The sequence below is a fragment of the Balaenoptera ricei genome, chromosome 13, assembly GCF_028023285.1.
Source record: "Balaenoptera ricei isolate mBalRic1 chromosome 13, mBalRic1.hap2, whole genome shotgun sequence".
Classification (NCBI taxonomy): Eukaryota; Metazoa; Chordata; class Mammalia; order Artiodactyla; family Balaenopteridae; genus Balaenoptera; species Balaenoptera ricei.
In genome coordinates this window covers 37,286,109-37,314,090 of record NC_082651.1, presented here as the reverse complement: position 1 = coordinate 37,314,090, position 27,982 = coordinate 37,286,109, and the positions used below count along the sequence as shown (strand labels likewise).

Below are 27,982 nucleotides of genomic sequence, written 5' to 3'. Positions count from 1 at the left end.
TGGAATTGTCAAGGACCCAGAAGAGCCAAGACAATCATGAAAAATAAGGTCATGTTGGAGGACTCATACTTCCCAATTTTAACTCACAGAATGGGAGAATATATCAAAATCAAAATTTTGATAAGAATGTGTATCTAGAATACATAGAACTCTTAAAACTCAATAAAAAAGAGAAATAGCCCAAATAAAAACCAGGCCAGGATCTGAATACACATTTCTCCAAGGATAACACACAACTGGCCAATAAGCACACAGAAAGATGTTCAACATCATAATCAGGAGGCAAATGCAAATCAAAAGCAAAATGAGATACAACTTCACATCCACTAGAATAGATCCAATGAAAAAGTCAGATAATAAGTGTTGGTGAGTTAGTAGAGAAATTGAAATCCTCATACATTGCTACTGGGAATGTAAAATGGTGCAGCCACTTTGGCAAACAGTCTGACAACTCCTCAGATGATGAAATATAAAGTTATCACATGATCTAGGAATTCCATTCCTGGGTACGTACCCAAGACAAATGAAAACATATTGTCCATATAAAAACCTGTACATGAATAGAAAAGCATTTATATTTTATAAATATAAAATCATTATTTTATAAAAGCATTATTCATAGTAGCCAAAAGGTGGAAACAACCAAATGTCCATCAACAAACAGATAAACAAACTGTGATACATACATACGATGAAATATTATTGAGCCATTAGAAGGAATAAAATAATGATACAAGCCCTAACTTGGATGAACCCAAAAACATCATGCTGAGTTACAAGAAGCCAGTCACAAAAGTCCACACATTAAATGATTCCATTTGTATTAAGGTCTAGAATAGGAAAATTTATAATAGAGACAAAGTAGATCAGTGGTTGACTTAGGGCTTGGGGGGAGGTGGGTGATGAGGAAATAGAGGGGTGATAGCTAAGGGGTATAGGGTTTCTTTCTGAGGTGATAAAAATGTTCTAAAGTCAACTGTGTGGATGGTTGCACATATCTGTGAATAGGGTAAAAATCATTAAATGGTACACTTTAAGTGGGAGAATTATATATGTGCATTACATATTAAAAAAGCTGTTTGAAAAAAAAATGTTCTATGAGCATTTGAAAGGTTGTGTTTTAAAAGCATACAAACATTTATACACATCAACCTCAATATTTCCAGATGTTTCTCTAACTCTGCTTTTTTTTTTTTTTAATTTCATTTCTATGGTCTGTCATGGGCTAAGTATGTGTGTTCAAGCTCTCTAGTGTTCTGTATTATCCATTTCTCCTTGAGGGTCCTCTAGGGCAGCGGTCCCCAACCTTTTTGCCACCAGGGACCGGTGTCATGGAAGACAATTTTTCCACAGACGGGGTTGGGGGGTGGGGGGATGGTTCAGGCGGTAACGTGAGGAATGGGGAGCGATAGGGAGCTGCAGATGAAGTTTCTCTCGCTCGCCCGCCCGCCGCTCACCTCCTCTGTGCGGCCTGGGCTAGAGTATGCTTCTGCAGGTTATATTTCCATCTTTCTTTTCCAAGCTATGTCTCCTAGACTACCCACTGCAGAATTGCAATGTTGTTTTTTCATCTTACACATTCTTTTTTGTGTGTGATAAACACAGAAGATTAAATTTACCATCTTAACCAATTTTTAAGCATACAGTTCAGCAGTGTTAAGTATGTTCACACTGTTGCACAACAGATCTCTAGAACATCTTCATCTTGCAACACTGAAACTCTATACCCAATAAACATGAACTCCCCCTCCTTTCTCTCCCCAGCCGTTGGCAGCCACTTTTCTACTTTGTTTCTATGATTTTCACTATTTCAGATACTTCACGTAGGCGGAATATACAGTGTTTATCTTTTTGTGACTGGCTTATTTCACTCAGCACAAGGTCCTTGAGATTCACCTATGTTATAGCATGTGACAGGATTTTCTTCTTTTAAGGCTGCATAACATTCTATTGTATAGATATCACATTATATTTATCCATTCATCTGCTGATGGACGTATCTTGATTATCGTGAGTAATGCTGCAATGAACATGGGTGTGCAGATATCTGTGAGATCCTGCTTTGAATTCCTTTGGATATACACCCAGAAGTGGGATTGCTGTATCATATCGTCATTCTATTTTTAATTTTTTAGGAACCTCCACACTGTTTTCCATAATGGCTGTGCCATTTTATATTTCCACCAGCAGTGCACAAGGGATCCAATTTCTCTGCATCCTTGACAACGATTGTTATTTTCTGTTCTTTTGATACTACCCATCCTAATAGGTGTGCAGTAGTATCTCATTGTGGTTTTGATTTGCATTTCTTTGATGATTAGTGATATTAAGCATCTTTTCATATACTTGTTGGCCATTCATATATACTCCCTGGAGAAGTGTCTATTCGAGTCCTTTACCCATTTTTAAATTGGGTTTCTTTGTTGTTGACTTTTAGAAGTTCCATATATAATCTGGATATTGGTCACTTATCATGATTTGCAAATATTTTCTCCTATTCCACAGGTTGTCTTTTAACTCTGTTGATTGTGTCCTTTGAAGCAGAGTTTTAAATTCTGATATAGTATAGTTTATTTATTTTTGCTTTTGTTGCCTATACTGTTGGTGTCATATCCACGAAATCACTGCCAAATCCAATGTCATGAAGCTTTCCCCCCATGTTTTCTTCTAAGAGTTTTATAATTTTAGCTCTTCTGTTTGGATCTTTGATCCATTTTGGGTTAATTTTGTATATGGTAAAAGGTAATGGTCCAAATTAATTCTTCTGCATGTGGATATCCAGTTTTCCTTTGACAGCTAGGTAGTAATGGCTTGTGTCCTATACACTTTTCTTTTATGTTATTAGAAAAAGGGGGCCATGGGTGAACATAAATAGATTTGATCTTGGGTCTTTTTTATTGTAATTTTTTAAAAGTTTGTATTGAGATTCTTTCTGTCTTTGTCACAGTCATCTGGAATGCCTTAAGCTTTCCCTCCCCTGTTTCGGTGTTGAGACATGATACTTCACTTCTAATACTATCAGCCTTGGGTATTTAATTGTAATTTTGTTTCTAAATTGCCAGTGTCTTTTCCCAGAAGTAACAATTATCTTACAAATAAATACATACATCCACACAGACAAAGAAGCACTGAAGTGATATGCATAAGAAAGCAAAAAATAAAAAGATGGAACTCTGTTTAAATTGTGAGACTATAGTCTCATCAGAATTAAGTGGAAACACGTAGACACAGGCGTTTGCGTGTGCATGCTCTCTCTCTCTCACACCCCCTACCCCACTCCCCATTACCTGCAATATCTATTTGCAAGGATTTCTTCTCTTCGGGCCAGGCTTCCTTAGGAACGGTCCTCTTACTGTGGATCTCCCCTTTCTGTTTAATGGCTTTAGTGTCTGCTAGATTATCAATCTTCGTGTCTTGTAGTTGAGCTGACTGCTCTGAAGCAGCAGCAGCCCTGGAACCTAAGAGAGGGAAATCACGATTCAGACAGGAAGCTGACAAAAATTATTTTAAAATACCTCTCAAGCATCTACTAGTGTGAGAAGAGAGTTACACTGGATAAACAGTGAGATGGATGCAGGACAGGAATAAAGACGCAGACGTAGAGAACAGACGTGAGGACACGGGGAGGGGGAAGGGGAAGCTGGGACGAAGTGAGAGAGTGGCACGGACTCATATACTACCAAATGTAAAATAGATAGTTAGTGGGAAGCAGCCGCATAGCACAGGGAGATCAGCTCAGTGTGGTGTGACCAGCTAGAGGGGTGGGATCGGGAGGGTGGGAGGGAGATGCAAGAGGGAGGAGATATGGGGATATATGTATATGTATAGCTGATTCACTTTGTTATAAAGCAGAAACTAACACACCATTGTCAAGCAATTATACTCCAATAAAGATGTTTAAAACAAAACCAAAAAAACTGAGATGGAAAGAGAAAAGCATTTTGGGCAAAGGTGAATACATATGAAAAAAATGGAATCAGGAAAGCAATTGAACATCTAAGAAACAGTGCAAGTATATAATTTATTAGATTATAGAATTTGTAAGGAAAAGAGAAAAATTAGCATTTGAAAGGTTCTTTGGGAGCCCATTCTACTGTTCTGAAAGACTAGGCTTAAAAAGTTTAGTTTTCATTCTTTTTCTTTAATAAATGTATTTATTTGTTTATTTATTTGGTTGCATTGGGTGCTCATTGCTGCGCGCGGGCTTTCTGTAGTTGCGGCGAGCGGGGCTACTCTTCATTGTGGTGCGCGGGCTTCTCATTGCGGTGGCTTCTCTTGTTGCGGAGCATGGGCTCTAGGCTCGCGGGCTTCAGTAGTCGTGGCATGCGGGCTCAGTAGTTGTGGTGCATGGACTTAGCTGCTCCACGGCATGTGGGGTCTTCCTGGACCAGGGCTTGAACCCGTGTCCCCTGCGACGGCAGGCAGATTCTTAACCACTGCGCCACCACGGAAGCCCCTCTTGTTTCCTGTTCTTGTTCTATGTTATTTTGCTTATTTTATATACTCAACAATAATTTGGAAGACAGATATCTAGTTTTAAAATTCTTTTCGAGTTTCATTTTTTGGTAGCTTTTTTCCATTGTGGTAAAATATACATAAAATTTACCATTTCAAACATTTTTAAGTATACAAGTTAAGGCATTAAGTATATTCACATTGTTGGGCAACCATCACACCATCCATCTCCAGAATTAACTCATTTTCCCAAATGGAAACTCTGTACCTATTAAACAATAACTCCCTTTTCCTCCTCCTCCAACCCTTTTGTGACTGGCTTGTATTACTTAGCACAATGCCTTCAAAGTCCATCCACAGTGTAGCATGTGTCAGAAATTCACTCCTTTTTAAGGCTGAATAATATTCTGTTGTATGTATGTATCACATTGTATTGATCCATTCATCAGGTGGTAGACATCTGGATTGTTCTCACCCTTTGGCTATTGTTAATAATGCTGCTATGAACCTGGGTGTTCAAAATCTGTTCAAATCCCTGCTTTCGATTCTTTTGGGTATATACTTAGAAGAAGAATTGCTAGATCATATAGTAATTCTATGTTTCATTTTTTGAGGAACCACTACACTGTTTTCCACGGTGGCTATACCATTTTACATTCCCATCAGCAATACACAAGAGTTCCAATTTCACCATATCCCTGCCAACCCTTGCTCTTTTTTATTTCATAAAAGCCATCCTAATGGGTATGAAGTGGTATCTCTTTGTAGTTTTTATTTACATTTCCTTCATGACTAATGAAGTAAAACATCTTTTCACGTTCTTTTTGGCCATCTGTATCTTTCCTGGAGAAATGTCTCTTCAGATTCTGTACTCATTTAAAAATTAGATTGCTTTTTGCTGTTGTTGAACTGTAAGAGTTCTTCATATATTATGGATAGTCATCTCTCATCAGATATATGAATTGCAAATGTTTTTCCCAATTCTGTGTGCAACCTTTTTACTATGTTGATGGTGTTTTTTTTTTTTTTTTTTTTTTGGTGCACACAAGTTTTAAATTTTAATCAAGTCAAATTTATTTTTTATGAAAACTTCTTTAACCTATCTGATCACCAAGTCATGAATAAAATGACAGCTCTTTAGTCAAAAAGACAAAAAAATACAATTGTTTTTTCTTTTCATGCCTTTCATTCCAAAATTAACTTTTGGCATTTTTTTTTCCACCTTGTAACTAAATTTGCTATTTAGATGAGTGTTGTGTCAAACTGACTTCAAAGTTCACCACTGATCACTTTCAGCATTGCTTCATTTCTCTGTAATGAATTCTTCATTTTGATTCATCTCTTCAGCTGGGTGAGTCTTCAAGTGAATTTTTCAAGAAGGTACAGAGGTTGAATATACTTTCTAGCTGCTGTGTACTTGTGAAAATGTCTTTTCATTGTCATAGTGCTTAATGAAAATGCACTGGGTCCATAAATCCTTGAATTATATAATTTCCCCAATAAATACAGATTTGGTTCCATTATTTTTACATTTAGTATTTTAAATAAGCCTGATATCAGACTAAATTTTCTTCTCTTAACTTTTTTTTTTAAATTGTTTATTTATGGGATTTTCTTCTATTTATTTTGACTCAAAAATCTTTTTCTGATATGTGTCTCAGTCTCTGATTTTTCCCTGGATTTTTATGGCAACTTTCAATCTGCATACAGTGTTCCCCTTTTCAGGAGGAGGATGTTTTATTCAATTAAGTGTTTGAATATTACTTTCTTCCTCAGCTGCAGATATAATTCTTGGTTTGGTTTACTTAGCTATGTTTCTTATGTCTCTCATCATCTTTCACAGCATTTTCATTTTCTTCTCCTTTTTCCTCTGTAATTTTGCAGACTCTCAGATTTGTCCTCATCACTAATTTAACTTCCTTCATGTTAATTCCACCCTTTCTTGCCTGCAAAATGTATTTTAAATCTGTTACCAAATCTTTACAGTTTTAGGCAGTCTTTTCCTTCATATGTTCATTCCTGCCCACCCCCCCCCCCACACACACACTTTTTTTCTAAATTGAGACAAAACATGAAATTCACCATTTAAGGGTTCTGCCGCGGAGACACGTGAAGGTCGGTGACTTGGTGCGGAGTTTGTCTCGGCACGCGTGGCCGCGCTGGGATGGCGTCCTCCTCGTCTTCCTCCGCAGCGGGTTTGGGCTCGGTCGACCCGCAGCTGCAGCATTGCACGGAGGTAGAGACTCAGAAGCAGCGCTTCCAGCAGCTGGTGCACCAGATGACGGAACTTTGTTGGGAAATGTGCATGGACAAGCCTGGGCCAAAGTTGGACAGTCGGGCTGAGGCTTGTTTTGTGAACTGCGTTGAGCGCTTCATTGATACAAGCCAATTCATCTAGAATCGACTGGAACAGACCCAGAAATCCAAGCCAGTCTTCTCAGAAAGCCTTTCTGACTGACCTGAGTATTACCTCTCTGGAAAAGGAAGGTAGTTCAAGAAATGAAGAGCAGTTGATGGGATGGTTGAAGAAAAGGCTGTGGGGGGATCGGCTCCCACCTTTGTCACTCTTGGGACATCCTGTCATCTGAGAATGAATAAAGACCGATTTTTGTGTGTGGGGGTGGTTTGAGGGTCAAATGTGTTTGGGGTTGTGTTTTTTAATGCTAATCTTGGGAAAACAATTGACAGATGAATGGAAAACTCTACTAGGTGTATGTTACTGTATGTGGGACGATGCTTTCCTCATAGTCCCATTAACTGCTTCCTATAATTTTAATAGTGGAACTGCTCTATAATTTGATATGTGGGACCACATAGGTAATAATCTGTTATTTGTGTGGATTCCTTTCAGATTTCTGGAGAGATCGATATACATCTTTGTGTCTCTCAGAAAGGGCAGCAGTGGGGGAAAGAGTAATTTGGTACTTGACTGTAGGCCTCCTTATCTAGTGTTTGATTATCAGTGCTGGAAAAAAAATGTATGGAGTATTCATACAGTACATTTCACTTTTCTAGATTATCTCCCTCCCTTATACTGTGATTCACTTAAATTTCTATATATAAAGTACAGTCTTGAGCTAGTACAGGTAGCCTGAGAGTCTAGAGGACTTTAGTTAAAGGAATCTAGCCAGCGAACATAATTCTCATACTAAACTGCCACAAGGAAGACGTTAACTTACCCTGTATGTCAGGGTCCAAAAAAATTTAAAGATGTGCCTAAATGAAAAAATAAGTTATAAAGATTTAGGCCAGTCAAAAACTAACAGCAGTTTCAGGTAGAGGTGCATGCCTAACGTAAACCAGCATAGTTTCCATTTACTGCGTTCTTTTCATCACTGAAATAAAAACTTCTACAAGATTCAAAAAAAAAAATTCACCGATTAAAGTAAGTGTACAATTCACTAGTTCTTAGTATTTTCACAACCAATATTGCTATCTAATTCCAGAACATTTTTGTCACGCCCCCACAAAGAAATCTTGTATATGTTAGCTGTTACTCCCTATTTTCCCCTCCCCAACATCCCCTGGCATCCACTAATCTACTTTCTGTCTATATGGATTTGCTCATTCTGGACATTTCATATACATGGAATTATACAATATATGACCGTTTGCTATTGGCTTGAAATATTTCTCCGTTTAATAGTGTCAGTTTTTCGGACTTCCCTGGTGGTACAGTGGTTAAGAATCCGCCTGCCAATGCAGGGGACACGGGCTCGAGCCCTGGTCTGGGAAGATCTCACATGCCGCGGAGCAACTAAGCCCGCGCGCCAAAACTACTGAGCCTGCGCTCTAGAGCCCAAGAGCCACAACTACTGAAGCCCATGCACTTAGAGCCCGTGCTCCTCAACAAGAGAAGCCAGCACAATGAGAAGCCCGCGCACCACAACAAAGAGTAGCCCCTGCTCGCCACAGCTAGAGAAAACTCGCGCGCGGCAACGAAGACCCAGCGCAGCCAAAAATAAAAATACAAATAAATAAATAAATAAATTTATTTATTTATTTAAAAAAATAGTGTCAGGTTTTTTCATTTTAATTCTGTTAGTTTTTCTTTATGTATTTGGGACTTGCTTATACTGCATTTGTCTTTTAAGTCATATAGGAGAAAAACTGACTTACAAACAAAAATACATTTATACTGTCTTTTGTATTTACTTATGTAGTTACCTTTAGTACTTTTTTCATGTGGATTTAAGTTACTGTCTGGTGTTCACCATTCCATCTTGAAAAAAATCTCTTTAGTATTTTCTGTGGGTCAGTTTGCTAGCAGTGGAGTCTTTCAACTGTTGTTTATCTGAGAATGTCTTCATCTCTCCTTCATTTCTGAAGGGTAGTTTTGCTAGGTACAGAATACTTGGTAGGCAGGTTCTTTTCCTCAGCTCTTTGCATATGTCATTGCAATGCCTTCTGGCCTCTATGGTTTCTGATGAAAAATCAGCAATTAGTTTTATTGAAGATTCTTTGTACATGATAACTCCGCTCTTGCTGCTTTAACACTGTCTTTGTCATTTGATGGTTTATGATGTATGTAGATGTGGCTCTCTTTGACTGTATCATGCTTGGACTTCCTTGAGCTTTTGGGATGTGCAGATTAACAGCAGTCATCAAATTTGTGAAATTTTAGGCCATTATTTCTCCAAATACTCCTTCAGTCTCTTTTTCTGTCTCTTCATCTGGAACTCCCATTATGTGTATAATAGGATGCTTGAAGGTGTCCCATAGGACTCTGAGATTCTGTTAATTTCTCTTCATTCTTTTTTCTTTCTGTTTCTCACACTGGATAATCTCAATTGGCCTATCTTCAAGTTCACTGACTCATACTTCTGCCTGTTCAAATCTGATACTGAGCTTTCTCCAGTCAATTTTTTATTTTAGTTATTGTACTTTTCAACTACAGATCTTCTATTTGGTTCTTTTTTGTAATTTCTCTTTATTGATATTCTCTATTTGGTAAGACACTGTTCTTATACTTCTTTTTTTTTTTTAAACATCTTTATTGAAGTATAATTGCTTCACAATTGTGTGTTAGTTTCTGCTTTATAACAAAGTGAATCAGCTACAGATATACACACGTTTCCATATCTCCTCCCTTCCGCATCTCCCTCCCTCCCACCCTCCCCATCCCACCCCCCCCCCAAGGTGGTCACAAAGCACCGTGCTGATCTCCCTGTGCTATGCGGCTGCTTCCCACTAGCTATCTATTTTACATTTGGTAGTGTATATATGTCCATGACACTCTCTCATCCTGTCACATCTCACCCCTCCCCCTCCCCATATCCTCAAGTCCATTCTTTAGTAGGTCTGTGTCTTTATTCCCATCTTGCCACTAGGTTCTTCATGGCCCTTTTTTTCCCCCTTAGATTCCATATATATGTGTTAGCATACTGTATTTTTTTTTCTCTTTCTGACTTACTTCACTCTGTATGACAGACTCTAACTCCATCCACCTCATTACAAATACCTCCATTTCATTTCTTTTTATGGCTGAGTAATATTCCACTGTATATATGTGCCACATCTTCTTTATCCATTCATCCGATGATGGACACTTAGGTTGCTTCCATGTCCTGGCTATTGTAAATAGAGCTGCAATGAACATTTTGGTACATGACTCTTTTTGAATTATGGTTTTCTCAGGGTATATGCCCAGAAGTGGGATTGCTGGGTCGTATGGTAGTTCTATTTGTAGTTTTTTAAGGAACCTCCATACTGTCCTCCATAGTGGCTGTATCAATTTACATTCCCACCAACAGTGCAAGAGTGCTCCCTTTTCTCCACACCCTCTCCAGCATTTATTGTTTCTAGATTTTTTGATGATGGCCATTCTGACCGGTGTGAGATGATACCTCATTGTAGTTTTGATTTGCATTTCTCTAATGATTAATGATGTTGAGCATGCTTTCATGTGTCTGTTGGCCATCTGTATATCTTCTTTGGAGAAATGTCTATTTAGGTCTTCTGCCCATTTTTGGATTGGGTTGTTTGTTTTTTTGTTATTGAGCTGCATGAGCTGCTTGTAAATCTCGGAGATTAATCCTTTGTCAGTTGCTTCATTTGCAAATATTTTCTCCCATTCTGAGGGTTGTCTTTTGGTCTTGTTTATGGTTTCCTTTGCTGTGCAAAAGCTTTTAAGTTTCATTAGGTCCCATTTGTTTATTTGTGTTCTTATTTCCATTTCTCTAGGATCTGGGTCAAAAAGGATCTTGCTGTGATTTATGTCATAGAGTGTTCTGCCTATGTTTTCCTCTAAGAGTTTGATAGTGTCTGGCCTTACACTTAGGTCTTTAATCCATTTTGAGTTTATTTTTGTGTATGGTGTCAGGGAGTGTTCTAATTTCATACTTTTACATGTACCTGTCCAATTTTCCCAGCACCACTTATTAAAGAGGCTGTCTTTTCTCCACTGTATATGCTTGCCTCCTTTATCAAAGATAAGGTGACCATATGTGCGTGGGTTTATCTCTGGGCTTTCTATCCTGTTCCATTGATCTATATTTCTGTTTTTGTGCCAGTACCAAACTGTCTTGATTACTGTAGCTTTGTAATATAGTCTGAAGTCAGGGAGCCTGATTCCTCCAGCTCCATTTTTCGTTCTCAAGATTGCTTTGGCTATTCGGGGTCTTTTGTGTCTCCATAGAAATTGTGAAATTTTTGGTTCTAGTTCTGTGAAAAATGCCAGTGGTAGTTTGATAGGGATTGCATTGAATCTGTAGATTTCTTTGGGTAGTAGAGTCATTTTCACAATGTTGATTCTTCCAATCCAAGAACATGGTATATCTCTCCATCTATTTGTATCATCTTTAATTTCTTTCATCAGTGTCTTATAATTTTCGGCATACAGGTCTTTTGTCTCCTTAGGTAGGTTTATTCCTAGATATTTTATTCTTTTTGTTGCAATGGTAAACGGGAGTGTTCTCTTAATTTCACTTTCAGATTTTTCATCATTAGTATATAGGAAGGCAAGAGATTTCTGTGCATTAATTTTGTATCCTGCTACTTTACCAAATTCATTGATTAGCTCTAGTAGTTTTCTGGTGCCAGTTTTAGGATTCTCTATGTATAGTATCATGTCATCTGCAAACAGTGACAGCTTTACTTCTTCTTTTCCGATTTGGATTCCTTTTATTTCTTTTTCTTCTCTGATTGCTGTGGCTAAAGCTTCCAAAACTATGTTGAATAATAGTGGTGAGAGTGGGCAACCTTGTCTTGTTCCTGATCTTAGTGGAAATGGTTTCAGTTTTTCACCATTGAGGACAATGTTGGCTGTGGGTTTGTCATATATGGCCTTTATTATGTTGAGGAAAGTTCCCTCTATGCCTACTTTCTGCAGGGCTTTTATCATAAATGGGTGTTGAATTTTGTCGAAAGCTTTCTCTGCATCTATTGAGATGATCATATGGTTTTTCTCCTTCAATTTGTTAATATGATGTATTCACGTTGATTGATTTGCGTATATTGAAGAATCCTTGCATTCCTGGAATAAACCCCACTTGATCATGGTGTATGATCCTTTTAATGTGCTGTTGGATTCTGTTTGCTAGTATTTTGTTGAGGATTTTTGCATCTGTGTTCATCAGTGATATTGGCCTGTAGTTTTCTTTCTTTGTGACATCTTTGTCTGGTTTTGGTATCAGGGTGATGGTGGCCTCGTAGAATGAGTTGGGGAGTGTTCCTCCCTCTGCAATATTTTGGAAGAGTTTGAGAAGGATAGGTGTTAGCTCTTCTCTAAATGTTTGATAGAATTCGCCTGTGAAGCCATCTGGTCCTGGGCTTTTGTTTGTTGGAAGATTTTTAATCACAGTTTCAATTTCAGTGCTTGTGATCGGTCTGTTCATATTTTCTATTTCTTCCTGGTTCAGTCTCGGTGGGTTGTGCATTTCTAAGCATCTGTCCATTTCTTCCAGGTTGTCCATTTTATTGGCATAGAGTTGCTTGTAGTAATCTCTCATGATCGTTTGTATTTCTGCAGTGTCAGTGGTTACTTCTCCTTTTTCATTTCTAATTCTATTGATTTGAGTCTTCTCCCTTTTTCTCTTGATGAGTCTGGCTAATGGTTTATCAATTTTGTTTATCTTCTCGAAGAACCAGCTTTTAGTTTCATTGATTTTTGCTATTGTTTCCTTCATTTCTTTTTCATTTATTTCTGATCTGATCTTTATGATTTCTTTCCTTCTGCTAGCTTTGGGGTTTTTTTGTTCTTCTTTCTCTAATTGCTTTAGGTGCAAGGTTAGGTTGTTTATTCGAGATGTTTCCTGTTTCTTGATGTAGGCTTCTATTGCTATAAACTTCCCTCTTAGCACTGGTTTTGCTGCGTCCCATAGGTTTTGGGTCGTCGTGTCTCCATTGTCATTTGTTTCTAGGTATTTTTTGATTTCCCCTTTGATTTCTTCAGTGATCACTTCGTTAATAAGTAGTGTATTGTGTAGCCTCCATGTGTTTGTATTTTTTACAGACCTTTTCCTGTAATTGATATCTAGTCTCATAGCGTTGTGGTCAGAAAAGATACTTGATACGATTTCAATTTTCTTAAATTTACCAAGGCTTGATTTGTGACCCAAGATATGATCTATCCTGGAGAATGTTCCATGAGCACTTGAGAAAAATGTGTATTCTGTTGTTTTTGGGTGGAATGTCCTATAAATATCAATTAAGTCCATCTTGTTTAATGTATCATTTAAAGCTTGTGTTTCCTTATTTATTTTCATTTTGGATGATCTGTCCATTGGTGAAAGTGGGGTGTTAAAGTCCCCTACTATGATTGTGTTGCTGTCGATTTCCCCTTTTATGGCTGTTAGTATTTGCCTTATGTACTGAGGTGCTCCTATGTTGGGTGCATAAATGTTTACAATTGTTATATCTTCTTCTTGGATCGATCCCTTGATCATTATATAGTGTCCTTCTTTGTCTCTTGTAATAGTCTTTATTTTAAAGTCTATTTTGTCTGATATGAGAATTGCTACTCCAGCTTTCTTTTGATTTCCATTTGCATGGAATATCTTTTTCCATCCCCTCACTTTCAGTCTGTATGTGTCTCTAGGTCTGAAGTGGGTCTCTTGTAGACAGCATATATATGGGTCTTGCTTTTGTATCCATTCAGCCAGTCTGTGTCTTTTGGTGGGAGCATTTAATCCATTTATATTTAAGGTAATTATTGATATGTATGTTCCTATTCCCATTTTCTTAAATAGTTTATGTTTGTTATTGTAGGTGTTTTCCTTCTCTTGTGTTTCTTGCCTAGAGAAGTTCCTTTAGCATTTGTTGTAAAGCTGGTTTGGTGGTGCTGAACTCTCTCAGCTTTTGCTTGTCTGTAAAGGTTTTCATTTCTCCATCGAATCTGAATGAGATCCTTGCTGGGTAGAGTAACCTTGGTTGTAGGTTTTTCTCCTTCATGACTTTAAGTATATCCTGCCACTCCCTTCTGGCTTGCAGAGTTTCTGCTGAAAGATCAGATGTTAACCTTATGGGGATTCCCTTGTGTGTTATTTGTTGTTTTTCCCTTGCTGCTCTTAATATGCTTTCTTTATATTTAATTTTTGATAGTTTGATTAATATGTGTCTTGGCATGTTTCTCCTTGGATTTATCCTGTATGGGACTCTCTGTGCTTCCAGGACTTGATTAACTATTTCCTTTCCCATATTAGGGAAGTTTTCAACTATAATCTCTTCAAATATTTTCTCAGTCCCTTTCTTTTTCTCTTCTTCTTCTGGGACCCCTATAATTCGAATGTTGGTGCGTTTAATGTTGTCCCAGAGGTCTCTGAGACTGTCCTCAGTTCTTTTCATTCTTTTTTCTTTATTCTGCTCTGCAGTAGTTATTTCCACTATTTTATCTTCCAGGTCACTTATCCGTTCTTCTGCCTCAGTTATTCTGCTATTGATCCCGTCTAGAGTATTTTTAATTTCATTTATTGTGTTTTTCATCGTTGCTTGGTTCCTCTCTAGTTCTTCTACATCCTTGTTAAATGTTTCTTGCATTTTGTCTATTCTATTTCCAAGATTTTGGATCATCTTTACTATCATTATTCTGAATTCTTTGTCAGGTAGACTGCCTATTTCCTCTTCATCTGTTAGGTCTGGTGTGTTTTGACCCTGCTCCTTCACCTGCTGTGTGGTTTTTTGTCTTCTCATTTTGCTTATCTTACTGTGTTTGGGGTCTCCTTTTCACAGGCTGCAGGTTCGTAGTTCCCGTTGCTTTTGGTATCTGTCCCCAGTGGCTAAGGTTGGTTCAGTGGGTTGTGTAGGCTTCCTGGTGGAGGGGACTAGTGCCTGTGTTCTGGTGGATGAGGTTGGATTTTGTCTTTCTGGTGGGCACGTCCACGTCTGGTGGTGTGTTTTGGGGTGTCTGTGGCCTTATTATGATTTTAGGCAGCCTCTCTGCTAATGGATGGGGCTGTATTCCCGTCTTGCTAGTTGTTTGGCATAGGGTGTCCAGCACTGTAGCTTGCTGGTCATTGAGTTAAGCTGGGTCTTGATGTTGAGATGGAGGTCTCTGAGAGATTTTCACCGTTTGATGTTACGTGGAGAAGGGAGGTCTCTTGTGGACCAGTGTCCTGAAGTTGGCTCTCCCACCTCAGAGGCACAGCCCTGATGCCTGGCTGGAGCACCAAGAGCCTTTCGTCCACATGGCTCAGAATAAAAAGGAGAAAAAAATAGAAAGAAAGAAAGAAAGAGGATAAAATAAAATAAAATAAAGCTATTATAATAAAAAATAAGAAAAAAAATTAAGAATAAATGTATTCAGAAAAAATTTTTTTTTAATTTTTAAAAATAGATTTATTAATTTTTTGTAGTAAAAAATAAGAAAAAAATTATTAAGAAAAAAATTTATTAAGAAAAAATGTTTAATTTTTTAAAATAAAAAATATGAAAAAACTTATTAAAAAATTTTTTTAATTTCTAAAAATAGAAAATAAGGGAAAAATTATTAAGAAAACATTTATTAGGAAAAAAAATTTTTTTGAGTGAACAAAAAAACAAACAAAGAAAAAAAACATGGACGGACCTAACCCTAGGACTAATGGTGAAAGCAAAGCTATACAGACAAAATCTCACCCAGAAGCATACACATATACACTCACAAAAAAAGGAAAAGGGGAAAAATTAATATATTCTGCTCCCAAAGTCCACCTCTTGAATTTGGGATGATTCGTTGTCTATTCAGGTATTCAACAGATGCAGGCACATCAAGTTGTTTGTGGAGCTTTAACCCACTGCTTCTGAGGCTGCTGGGAGAGACTTCCCTTTCTCTTCTTTGTTCGTACAGCTCCCGGAGTTCAGCTTTGGATTTGGACCCGCCTCTGCGTGTAGGTCGCCTGAGGGCGTCTGTTCCCCGCCCAGACAGGACGGGGTTAAAGAAGCAGCTGCTTCGGGAGCTCTGGCTCACTCAGGCCGGGGGGAGGGAGCGGTATGGAGGAGGCGGGGCAAGCCTGCGGCAGCAGAGGCCGGCGTGACGTTGCAGCAGCCTGAGGCGCGCCGTGCGTTCTCCCGGCGAAGTTGTCCCTGGATCACGGGACCCTGGCAGTGGCGAGCTGCACAGGCTCCCGGGAGGGGCGGTGTGTAGAGTGACCTGTGCTTGCACACAGGCTTCTTGGTGGCGGCAGCAGCAGCCTTAGCGTCTCCCGCCCGTCTCTGGGGTCCACGCTGATAACCGCGGCTCACGCCCGTCTCTGGGGTCCGCGCTGTTAGCCGCGGCTCGCGCCCGCCTCTGGGGTCCGCGCTTATAGCCGCGGCTCGCGCCCGTCTCTGGAGCTCGTTTAGGCGGCGCTCTGAATCCCCTCTCCTTGCGCGCCACGAAACAAAGAGGCAAGAAAAAGTCTCTTGCCTCTTTGGCAGCTGCAGACTTTTTCCCGGACTCCCTCTCGGCTAGCACCGAAGCCCGAGCCTCAGCTCCCAGCCCCCACCCGCCCCAGCGGCTGAGCAGACAAGCCTCTCGGGCTGGTGAGTGCCACTCAGCACCGCTCCTCCGTGCGGGAATCTCTCCGCTTTGCCCTCCGCACCCCTGTGGCTGCGCTCTCCTCCGTGGCTCCGAAGCTTCCCCCCTCTGCCACCCACAGTCTCTGCCCGTGAAGGGGCTTCCTAGTGTGTGGAAACCTTTCCTCCTTCACAGCTCCCTCCCACTGGTGCAGGTCCTGTCCCTATTCTTTTGTCTCTGTTTTTTCTTTTTTCTTTTGCCCTACCCAAGTACGTGGGGAGTCTCTTGCCTTTTGGGAGTTCTGACGTCTTCTGCCAGCGTTCAGTGGGTGTTCTGTAGGAGCAGTTCCACGTGTAGATGTATTTCTACTGTATCTGTGGGAAGGAAGGTGATCTCCTCGTCTTACTCTTCCGCCGTCTTGCCCCTCTCCCTATACTTCTTTAGACATGGTTTCATTTAGTTCTTTGAACATATTTTAAATAGCTATTTTAACATCTTCATTTAGTAAGTCCAATGTCTGAGATTCCTCACAGACAGTTTCTAAACTTTTGTATGGTCCATATATTTTGTTTTTACTTTGAATTTCCATATCTTGTAACTTTTTGTTGAAAACTCGACATCTTAAAAAATATAATGTGACAACCCTGGAAATCAGAGTCTACTACCTCCCTACAGTTTCCTGCTGTTGCTTTACGCTGTTTTTTTTTTTAAGTAACTTTTCTGAACAAATTCTATGAAGTCTACTGAAGCTGCCACTCAACTAGCTTAGTGGTCAGCTAATGCCTAGATGGAGGTATCCTTAAACATCTAGAAACAATAAATCTCCCAGTCTTTGCCGAGGGACTACGTGCACATAGCCATCAACGCTGAGGGCAGGGAGTTATCAATTCTGCCTTAGCCTTCCCTTTCTTCTTGCCCAGAGCCTCAAGGGCAGCCAAAGGTAAAGGGTAGGCCCCTCTCAGATCTTTCCTGAGCATGCACTCAGGCCTGTGCACACTTGTGGTCTTCTAGAGTCCTAGGAATATATCAATGCTTTTCAAAATATCTATGGACATCTCATCCTCAGTTTTTCCGTTAAAGCTTTTGGTTAGTCTATTGTTTGTCTAAAGTGTTATCCACTGCCTCCTGCATTGTGACATTAAAACAGTTGCCTGGGGACTTCCCTGGTGGTCTAGGGGGTAAGACTCCGGGCTCCCAATGCAGGGGCCCCGGGATCGATCCCTGGTCAGGGAACTAGGTCCTGCAACTAAGGAGTCCGCATGCCGCAACGAAGATCCTGAGTGGTGCAACTAAGACCCGGCGCAGCCAAAATAAATAAATAAAATAAATAAATATTTAAGAAACTAAAATAAAACACTTGCCTGTAAGTGTTTTTTGACAAACACCTCACACATAGACACAGAGGCTCATACGCACTGGATAGCTCTGAGTAAGGTCAAATAAAGATAAGCCTTTTGAGTGGAGTCTTCCAGAGAGCCATCAGACAGATCAAATACTGACAATTCTTTGGGAATGAAATTGTGAAAGAGGTCCAGCTCTGTTCTGCTCCCTCCAGTCCTGGGAATGCAGGCTGATATTTTTCAAGGTTATCACTGAGCTGAGTGTGGCAATGAGAATAGGGCAAGGTAAAATGCCACAAGCTTACTATTCTTATCAAGGTTCAGCCATTTTTCTTGAATAAATGCTTACTACAAAAGCTACAAGCCTTTGGTTAATTTCGAGTTTTGGAAAAGTTTTCCATAAAGTTTTGCCAAAATTCTGTTGCTTTTATCACAGGGCAAAATGTTGGAGGTCTTTACTCCACCATTTTTTTCTGCTATTAACTCCTCACTTTGTTTTAAAAATCCCAACCAGTTCTCTCCCCATGGCTTTTTGCTCCTATTGACAGTACTAGTACACAAAATATTTAAATGTCTTTAAATGAATATAAAAATAACATCTATATTATATATTGGTATGAGGTATAAAATGGCTTACAAAAAAAAAGACATAGTACCTATCTTCACAGAACTTACTGTCAGATATAAATGAAATCCTGTTACTACTTCAGAGTGTTACTTGACCTAATGAGTAAATCTCTAACATCTATCTCTTTCTTTGCGAGGTTACCTTTGCCTTGTTTTTTTGTTTTTGTTTTGTTTTTAATTTATTTATTTTTATTTTTGGCTGTGTAGGGTCTTCGGTGCTGTGCACGGGCTTCCTCTAGTTGCGGCGAGCGGGGGCTACATTTCGTTGCAGTGCGCGGGCTTCTCATTGCAGTGGCTTCTCTTGTTGTGGAGCACGGGCTCTAGGCATGCGGGCTTCAGTAGTCGTGGCTTGCAGGCTCTAAAGCGCAGGCTCAGTAGTTGTGGCGCACAGGCTTAGTTGCTCTGTGGCATGTGGGATCTTCCCGGACCAGGGCTGGAACCCGTGTCCTCTGTATTGGCAGGCGGATTCTTAACCACTGCGCCACCAGGGAAGTCCCTTTGTTTTTGTCTCTAAAAGAATTTTATGAGTTCAATTGTTTACTCATTCTCAACTGAGGAGAAATTATTTGGTCCAAATATCTGCAATGGTTTATGACTTGCCCTTGGCCCCAAACTCTAGTTGGATCTTTCTAGTATCTATAGAATCACAACATACTAATAGACACTATCTATCAGAACAATTCCTAGGCTTTCATCTAGATCAGCTCTACTGGTCTAAGAAACTATTATTTTCTACTGTCAACTCCCTCACTCTCAGAATAGATGCAGAACATGATAAATGACAACCTCAAGTATATATAGCCAACAGATCTCTTCTTGTCTAACTGATGCATTCAGTACTTTATTTATACGGACAGTATTTCTCAGGATACAGTGTACCATCCCTGAGTCATTTCCTCTTCCCACTACTGTCCAATTTTTCTCAAAGTTAATGTCTCCAAAGGGAAGAGTTAGGATGTAAATGAATAGAAGTACACAGGAGGCCTCAAAAAATACTGGAACACCTGATTAGACTTCTATTGGTACATTCTGTCTTCTGAACTAGGGGGCTGAAAGTGAGACTGAGATAAAAGATTTTCCTACCTACAATCAATTAAGTAAGCTTGTTTTATGTCTCGTAGCCACTAAGTGAGTTTTTAAAATCATAGCCATGCAGGTAGTGAAAATTTCTTCCAGTTCCTGGTTATAGGCTTCATAATCAATCCTAACATATGAGCATTTTGTGGTTCTTTTTTTCAGTGGCATCACAGTGGGAAATCAGGAGCAATTATATCGGGGCTTTAACTCAGTTACCATTAGATACTAGTTGGGTCCTCTTAAAATTAACAGAAAATCTGCGTAAGACCAGGGACAACTACTTTCTTTTTAATTTCTACACCTATAAAGATGTCTATTGACAAATCATGAACAATTTATATCTAAACTGAACCAAGTCAACTCCTGTGGACCAATCAATATGTTATCCCAACAATCAAAACCCCGCACCATACCAACTCCGTATCCTTATAATTTTCCACAGAAAATATTTATTCAGTTCCTCCACAGGATGCTATTCATTTTCTAAATCTGCAGTTCTATTGTGGTGATCTCACAGGGATGTTGTGGGATATTTTAAAATTCTAGAGAAAGAGTGATATGTAATATCTGGTGTACAGGACAAAAACTAATCGCTAAAGATAGTTTAAAGTTTCAACATTAGATACTGCTACATTCCTTTCAATGCTGCTGTCTGTATCTCTGCAGAGTTGGATTTTTGACGGTTTCTGTAACAAAAGCAATAAATGAGGGTGGTTGTGTCCAATCTCATCTCAAGGTTTGAGAAACTGTGCCCTAATAGCCACACATATCTCGTTAGCAAGTAATTATGCATATTTCTGAACAAAGTAAAATGTTTTCTTTCAAACACAAAACGAAAAATATTTTTGCTTATTAAGCTGTAAGATCAAAACGCTAAGTATTTTTATACCCTAATAACATAATAGCTTAGTGTCTGAAAAAATACTTCATGTATTTATATGCTGCTGATGATTTATATCCCCACGATGATGAGAAAAGAAATCACCCAAACACTAAGGTGACTGTGAACAGAGAAAACTTGGAAACCTTTGTCCTAGATGGAGTCCACTAACCCAAACAAGTAACTGTTCATACAATTTTCTTCAAATATTTATCAAATGTTTGAGTGTACACAATACATCTGACCAAATAACTCACCTATCTGAACCAGAGCCTGTGTCATGAAAATCTCCATGTTTCACTTAAAGATTAAAGAGCACTGAGCTTTCATATGTCATCCAGAATTAAACAGCCAATCCACAAATAAAATTTCAAAAAATAAAATTTTGAATAATTTCTGCATAATACCTGAGTGTGAGCTCTCAATGGTGGTGTCTGACTTGGAATCCAGAGATGAAGGAATTTGTCTTAATTGGGGAACATAGTACATCTTTGTACTACCAGAAGGCTTATATGGCAACAGTAAAGGCTGGCCTAAGGACATAAAGATCAGAATAATTAATAAGAAAACATTTATTAATTAACTGAACAAATATTAAGCACCTTTAATGTGCCAAGCAGTGGTCAAGATTCTTGGAATGTATCAGTAAACTAGCATTCTAGAAGAGGGAGATAGACAGTAAACAATTAGCATACTAAATAAGTAAATCATCTAGTATTTTTATAAATTATTAGTGACATAAAAAATTAGAAAATACTGGGACTTCCCTGGTGGTGCAGTGGGTTAAGAATCTGCCTGCCAATGCAGGGGACAGGGGTTCGATACCTGGTCTGGGAAGATCTCACATGCTGTGGAGCAACTAAGCCTGTGCACCACAACTACTGAGCCTGCGTGCCACAACTACCAAAGCCCGCCCGCCCTAGAGCCCGAGCGCCACAACTACTGAGCCCATGTGCCGCAACTACTGAAGCCCACGTGCTCTAGGGCCCTTGTGCTGCGAGTACTGAGCCCTCGTGCTGCAACTACTGAAACCTGTGCGCCTAGAGCCCACGCTCTGCAACAGGAGAAGCCACCACAATAAGAAACCCATGCACCACAACGAAGAGTAGCCCCTACTCACCACAGCTAGGGAAAGCCCGTGTGCAGCAACAAAGACCCAAAACAGCCACTCCCCCCCCCAAAAATTAGAAAATGCTGAGGAAGATTAGAAGTATTTGGGAAATTGCAGCAGGATGCAGTTTAAATAGAGTGGTAAGGGTAGGATTCATTGAGAAGACGACTTCTTAGCAATCTATTCCATATTTAGATGGCTCTAACTAAGAAACACTTTATCTTATATTGAACCCAAACCTGGTCGTTGTTAACCCCTACTACTGATCTTTGAAGGTTCTCCCTCCAGAGTCATAGAAAGTAAATCTAATTCTCTTCTATGTGGCAGATTTTCAAAATAAGTTTCCCATTAAAAAAGTATAACTTCTCAATATTAAAAAAATACACAGAAATAAAAAAGACAAAGTCTTACCACTCAAAGATAACTATTATTAATATTTTAATGTATTTCTACAGGTCTTTCCTCTGTATTTCTTATTTGTTTACATAGTTGTGTATAGTATGTATAATGTGGAATTCAGTTTTTCTACTTTACATTGATAATAAAATATTCATTTTATTTCCTATCTTCACATTTTTTATCATTCTACTACACATTAAGTGTATTTAACCCTTCTCATAATGTTAAAAATTTAGGCTGGATTAAATTTTCAATAATAAAGAATTCTGTAATAAAGACTTCCTGTTTATAGCATACCCATTCTCCCCTGCTGCCCCATTTCACATAAGTTTTCTGATTTCAGAGTGAAAAATTATGTCATTTATAAAGTTTCTTTTTTTTAAATACTAACTGCTAAAATTCTTTCTAAAATGTCTGTGACATGGTAGTAATTTGATTATTATAGAAGATGAAATCTTTTTCTTCTTCTTCTTATTTTTTTACTTCATTGGGTCTTCATTGCTGCACGCGGGCTTTCTCTAGTTGCGGTGTGGGGGGGCTACTGTTCGTTGTGGTGCGCGAGCTTCTCACTCTTCTCACTGCAGTGGCTTCTCTTGTTGTGGAGCACAGGCTCTAGGCACGCAGGCTTCAGTAGTTGTGGAGCATGGGCTCAGTAGTTGTGGCTCGCAGGCTCTAGAGCACAGGCTCAGTAGTTGTGGCACACGGGCTTAGTTGCTCTGCGGCATGTGGGATCTTCCCGGACCAGGGCTCGAACCCGTGTCCCCTGCACTGGCAGGTGGATTCTTAACCACTGCGCCACCAGGGAAGTCCCTGAAATCTTTTTCTATACACTTGTTTTTCTTTCATGATGTGGTAGAAACTCTCTCTCTCTCTCTGTAACAGCATTTTGATATTTAGCTGGGTACATACTGCTCATCTGTACACTGTATTTCCCAATCTCCCTTGCAGACATGTATGGACATATGACTAAGTCTGGGCCCATAGGTCAAGGGTGAGAATAATGTCTGCAACTTCCAGGCATCCCATTAAAACACTCCACTGGCTGCTGCTAAAATTTATCCTCCCCATTACTCTTCTTTTCCAGTATTTTCTTTATTAGTCTTCCGGAAAAAACTTAAGATCAATTAAACAAGTTCAAAAGAACAATTCCATTAGAATTTTGAGTAGAATTACATTAGAGTTTAAATTCATTTGGGAATAAATGACATCTTTAAATATTCAATTTTCCCATTCAGAAATATCCCATCCCTCCTTTTAGTCTACTCTCCTTTTCTATGCCTACACAAAGGATTAGTATTGCCATCACATGAGTCCTATAAAATTCTTGTTTAGGTTACTCCTCAGTATTCATGGGGTTGTACTGCTCATTCAAATAGAATTTTGTAGATAGCTACCACTTCTCCTGATTAAACACAACAGCTTCTTCAGTTTATCCTTATGGACCATGGTCTTCTCTTGCATCCTGTAATCACCTCTAGATGGACTCCTAGTTGCCCATGTCTAGTTTATAAAAATCAAAATACTCTAGACAGAGTCTGATAGTCCCAGAGTAGAATGAGATCTCCTTCATTCTGGACGCAATAACAACTTTTATATTACTTAGAATTGTGTTACCATCCTTGACCACTCCATCATTCTGATGATTTGACATGGAATCCATATTACTAGTACCCTGCTTCCAACCAAGGAACTGACTTCATAGTGAAGGAAATGAGACAACAGGCTGATGCCTAAAGGGAGTCACTGTTCTCCTCACAAGCCTGATCACCCACAGCTATGGTAAACTCAAAAACAAAAAAGCGAGTGAACAATTTACTGATAACTGTCATGGCACAAGCTGGGAGGCATCACTTTCTGAGGCTGGAATGCTAGCTTGCCAAATACGGCATGTGCTCAGAACCACATATGGCACTTGCCTATCCTACAGACAGAATGCATATATTTAGGAACAAAGGCAGAAGCCTTTAAAATCTTTTGCTTTCTATCTCTGTGACTCTGCTTTGTTTGATGGAAGATCTTAGAAATAAGGGAGGGGCACTTCTACCGGGAGACAGGAGCCATCTAGTCATTTTACATTCTTTATGTCACTGAAACAATACAGGGAATAGGATGCCATAGTGTTGACTAAAACTACAATTGACCTTAACTATCAGGGAGAAATAAGGTTACCTTAAAAGAAGAAAGTCAGTAGGAGTATGGCTTACACCTAGGGGACCACTTTACCAAGCCTGGTCATAGAAATTAACAAAAAATGACCTTAAACCTATGCAGGGCTAGCAAAGCCTTAGACTACTTAGGAATACTTGTACCAACCTATCAGGCAAAGCCCCAGCCAATGAGAACCTGGCTGAATTCAAGGAGAATGAAGAAATGTATAGAGGCTGGAAGAATTTAAATAACAGGAAAAATAGGCTGTAGCCTCTACTTCTCTTTGGACGTTGCTGTAGTCATTATTGTTAGAATATTGACTTAGTAGTTTTCTTCCTCCACCAGTGTATATAAAGCTTGGTGGTGATGGTTAAATTTACCATTTAGTTCAAAGTTTGCAGAAAATGGACAACAACAATTGGGCAGAATTACAATGGACCCAGAGCAAGAATGGCTACCATGTGGAGATGGAGAATTCAGAGGCAAGATAAGTGGCTTTTTGAAATTCTCAACAACTTTCTGTTTGGATGCAGAAGTCTTAAAGTTACTTTGGACTGCCTATCTCTGGGGGAAGAAGCGACTATTCAGCAAATAATGGTTGTTCCTGGGAGAGAAAGAAAGGACTGCAGAAGGGTAAAGAAGAAAGTCCAACCATAAACTTTATTCCTTCAAAAAACTTGCAAATGGAACTAAATATAAACATATAGCATATTACTCTTAATTTGTTAATTCAGAGCAGTGGACACATAGTCATAAATTCAACATGCTATTCTGTATACTTTTAAAATATTTTTAAAATTTTACTTCTGAATCCACAGAGTTAAAAATCTTTTATTATTAAACCAAATAATATTTCTCTTTTAAAGGAGTCCTTTCTACCAAGTACCTGTATGTAAAGGTAAGACCGTGAACTGTGGGCTCTATGTAGACCGATCCATTTGATGTCAGAAGAGGTATAAAATACACTTTCACAGTTGGATTTCCTCTCCTGTGCTCTGCCACCAACATGAAAACAGCATACCCAGAGTAGCCTGGGTTTCAGTACAAGGCATGTGGAACAGACCCAAACCGTTTTTGCATCCTGATGCCAAACTCCAACTGACTCATAAGCCCATGAGTGAGGAAAGCAAATGTCTGTTGTTATAAAGCACTGAGATTTTCGAGGTTCTTATACAGTATCACGGTGGCAATAGGTAACTGACACATTAAAGGTGTTCTGTGTGATATTGATTAGACTATACATTTGGGGGGCATAATTTTATATCACAATAAAAATGTATAAGAAATATAACCATCTCGGGTTTCCCTGATAGCGCAGTGGTTAAGAATCCGCCTGCCAATGCAGGGGACACGGGTGCCAGCCCTGGTCCGGGAAGATCCCCCATGCCGCGGAGCAACTAAGCCCATGTGCCACAACTACTGAGCCTGCGCTCTAGAGCCCGCGAGCCACAACTACTGAGCCCATGCACCGAAGCCCACGCGCCTAGAGCCCGTGCTCCACCACAAGAGAAGCCACCGCAATGAGAAGCCCGTGCACCGCAACGAAGAGTAGCCCCCGCTCGCCGCAACTAGAGAAAGGCTGCACGCAGCGATGAAGACCCAACACAGCCAAAAATAAAATAAATAAAAGTAAAAAAAAAAAAAAAAAAGAAAAGAAATATAACCATTTCAACATATAAATGTATTTATTCAAATTAAATTCAGTGCAATTTACATGTGGAACTAAGCAATTTTCTTTATACATTTAGGCATATTCCATTTATACCTACAGACAGATAAACTTTTTGCACAAGTAGGAAAACTTAAAATATATTTTGAATAGATTTGTACAAACTGTTGAATACTTTAAAATTAGTAATTGAAAGTTCCCACCCTCATTTGGAGGCAGAATGGGAACTTAACTTTCCAGTTACTGGTCTGAAAAAGAAAATAACTTGCTATAATTTTGAATGTTATATAGTATAAGCACTATAAAAATATCACTGTCATGATAGCATAGGAACACTCTAAATGTAGACCTTATGGTAGAAATTGCTAGCTGTTCACCAAAACTCTTTTCTTCTTCATCCTGGAAAGCACAGCTAAACTATTCCTAGTCAGTGGAAAGTGATGTGGGCCACACCTAGGCCTAGCCCATAAAAGCCTCCCAACATGTGCTCCTCCATGCTTTTCGTCCCTTCCAGTTGACTATGATGATGAATCCAGGGTTCCATGTTTTAAAGAAAGCAGAGTCACAGTCAACCTGGGTCCCTGCTCAATGTTTCTTGAGCAAGAAATAGACTGGTATTGTGTTTGCTATCTGTTCACTGTATCATGCAAAACAATAGTAAAAGAAACAATGCCAAATAGTTATCTACCTCCCTAAAATTGAACCTCTATAGTTTTTATGTTTTCATGAACTACTTGCATTCTTATGACAAGTATTATGAGTTGAAAATACGTCAGCCACAAGTAGCATGAGTTTCACATAGGTTGTTAACTTCACTAGAAATTGAAGTAAAAACATAATAAATTATATTCTCTTCATAGCTATGTAAATAAAAGATGTTTTAATCATGTACAACCTAATGCTTAAAATTAAAATTAGGTTTTCTAACTAGAAAGACCCAATCAAGAAATTTCTTAGTTAATGACACACAAAAGTTGGTAATGTGACCTAAAATTCTCTTACCATCTGTGCCATGAAGAACAGTAATCTGTTGGACTGAAGATGATGAAGCAAACTTGACAGGAACTTTGCCCAACTTCTGTGTACCTGAGGTCTGGAATATCATGTCCACGATCTTCAGCATTAACAAAAATCTCAGATGAAAACATGGTTTTTCCTGGACTCTCTGTTGTTATCTGAGTGACTGCATCAGATGATAATTTTCCAGAGAAGGGAGAAAACGGGGTCTTAATCTCCTTTGGTGATCTGAACAAAAAAGAGAAAGCACACAGCAGGTCATATCCTTGGCTTATCAAATACTGTAATTTCTTTCCAAATGTGGCTTCAATATTTTTTGGAGACACATCCAACTCAAATGGTTAAGTTATTTCTGCAGTACCCTTTGCTTTTTTACATACTTATTACAGGGTGATCATGCATGAGTTTACTTTTACTTATTTTAAAATCTACTTTTATTTTGGATTTAGAATGCTATTATATAAGGAAAGGGTACTTTTCAGTTGAAGTGGAAAGATATCCATTAAAAAATAATTACTGGAAGTCCACTATAAATTAGGGGACTATGCTAAACGCATAGAGTGTACAAAAATAAAAAAGAAACAGAGCCTTTCCTCAAAAAGTTTATATGTCAGTGGGGGAACCAGAGGTTTTTAAGGTTGTAATTATGTATATAGATTATAAAGAATCCATATTAAAACATAATGGAGTAAATAAATGAGTGTATAAATAAATAAATAATAGGAGGGAGGGAGAAGACAAATCTTGCCAACAGAAGAATTCCATATGTAGGTAACCTCCCCCCCGCCCCCCCCGCCCCCCCCCCCCCTCCCCGGCATCCATCTCCTCCCCAAGGAGGTGGAGGTGAAGCTTAATCTTCCCCTTAAGTCCAGTCCTGGGCTGGCCTTAATGATTGAATTCCAAAGACAGTATAAAATGGGAGAAAAAGTAACTTTACAGTGGAGAAACCAAGCAAACACCATGTTATGCAAGTGATGATGTTTCACATCACCAGTGATGTCACGGAGACACTACATACTCTCTGTTATGATGTGATGAGACGGTTACTTCGCTTCTGCGGTATTCTTTGTCAAAACCTATAACTCCAGTCGAATCATGAGAAAAACATCAGCCAAACCCAGACTGAGAACAATTCTACAAAATATCAGACAAATATTCCTCAAGACTGTCAAAATCATGAAAAACAAGGAAGGAATGAGGAACTGTCATAGACCAGAGAAGACTAAGGAGACATGACAACTAACTAAGTGGAATGTGATATACTGGATTGGGTCCTAGAACAGAAAAAGGTCATTAACAGGAAAACTGGTGAAATCCAAAAAAAGTCTTAAGTTTAGTTAATAGTAAT

At 39.0% G+C, this 27,982-nt stretch overlaps 1 long non-coding RNA gene and 1 pseudogene across 1 annotated transcript in view; both read left to right on the top strand.

Moving 5' to 3' along the window:
- Window positions 1–27,982, top strand: part of LOC132376888 (uncharacterized) — a 134,767-nt gene that overhangs the window by 26,025 nt on the left and 80,760 nt on the right. The window lies entirely within an intron of this gene.
- On the top strand, window positions 6,589–7,224 carry LOC132376887 (mitochondrial import inner membrane translocase subunit Tim8 A-like; annotated as a pseudogene).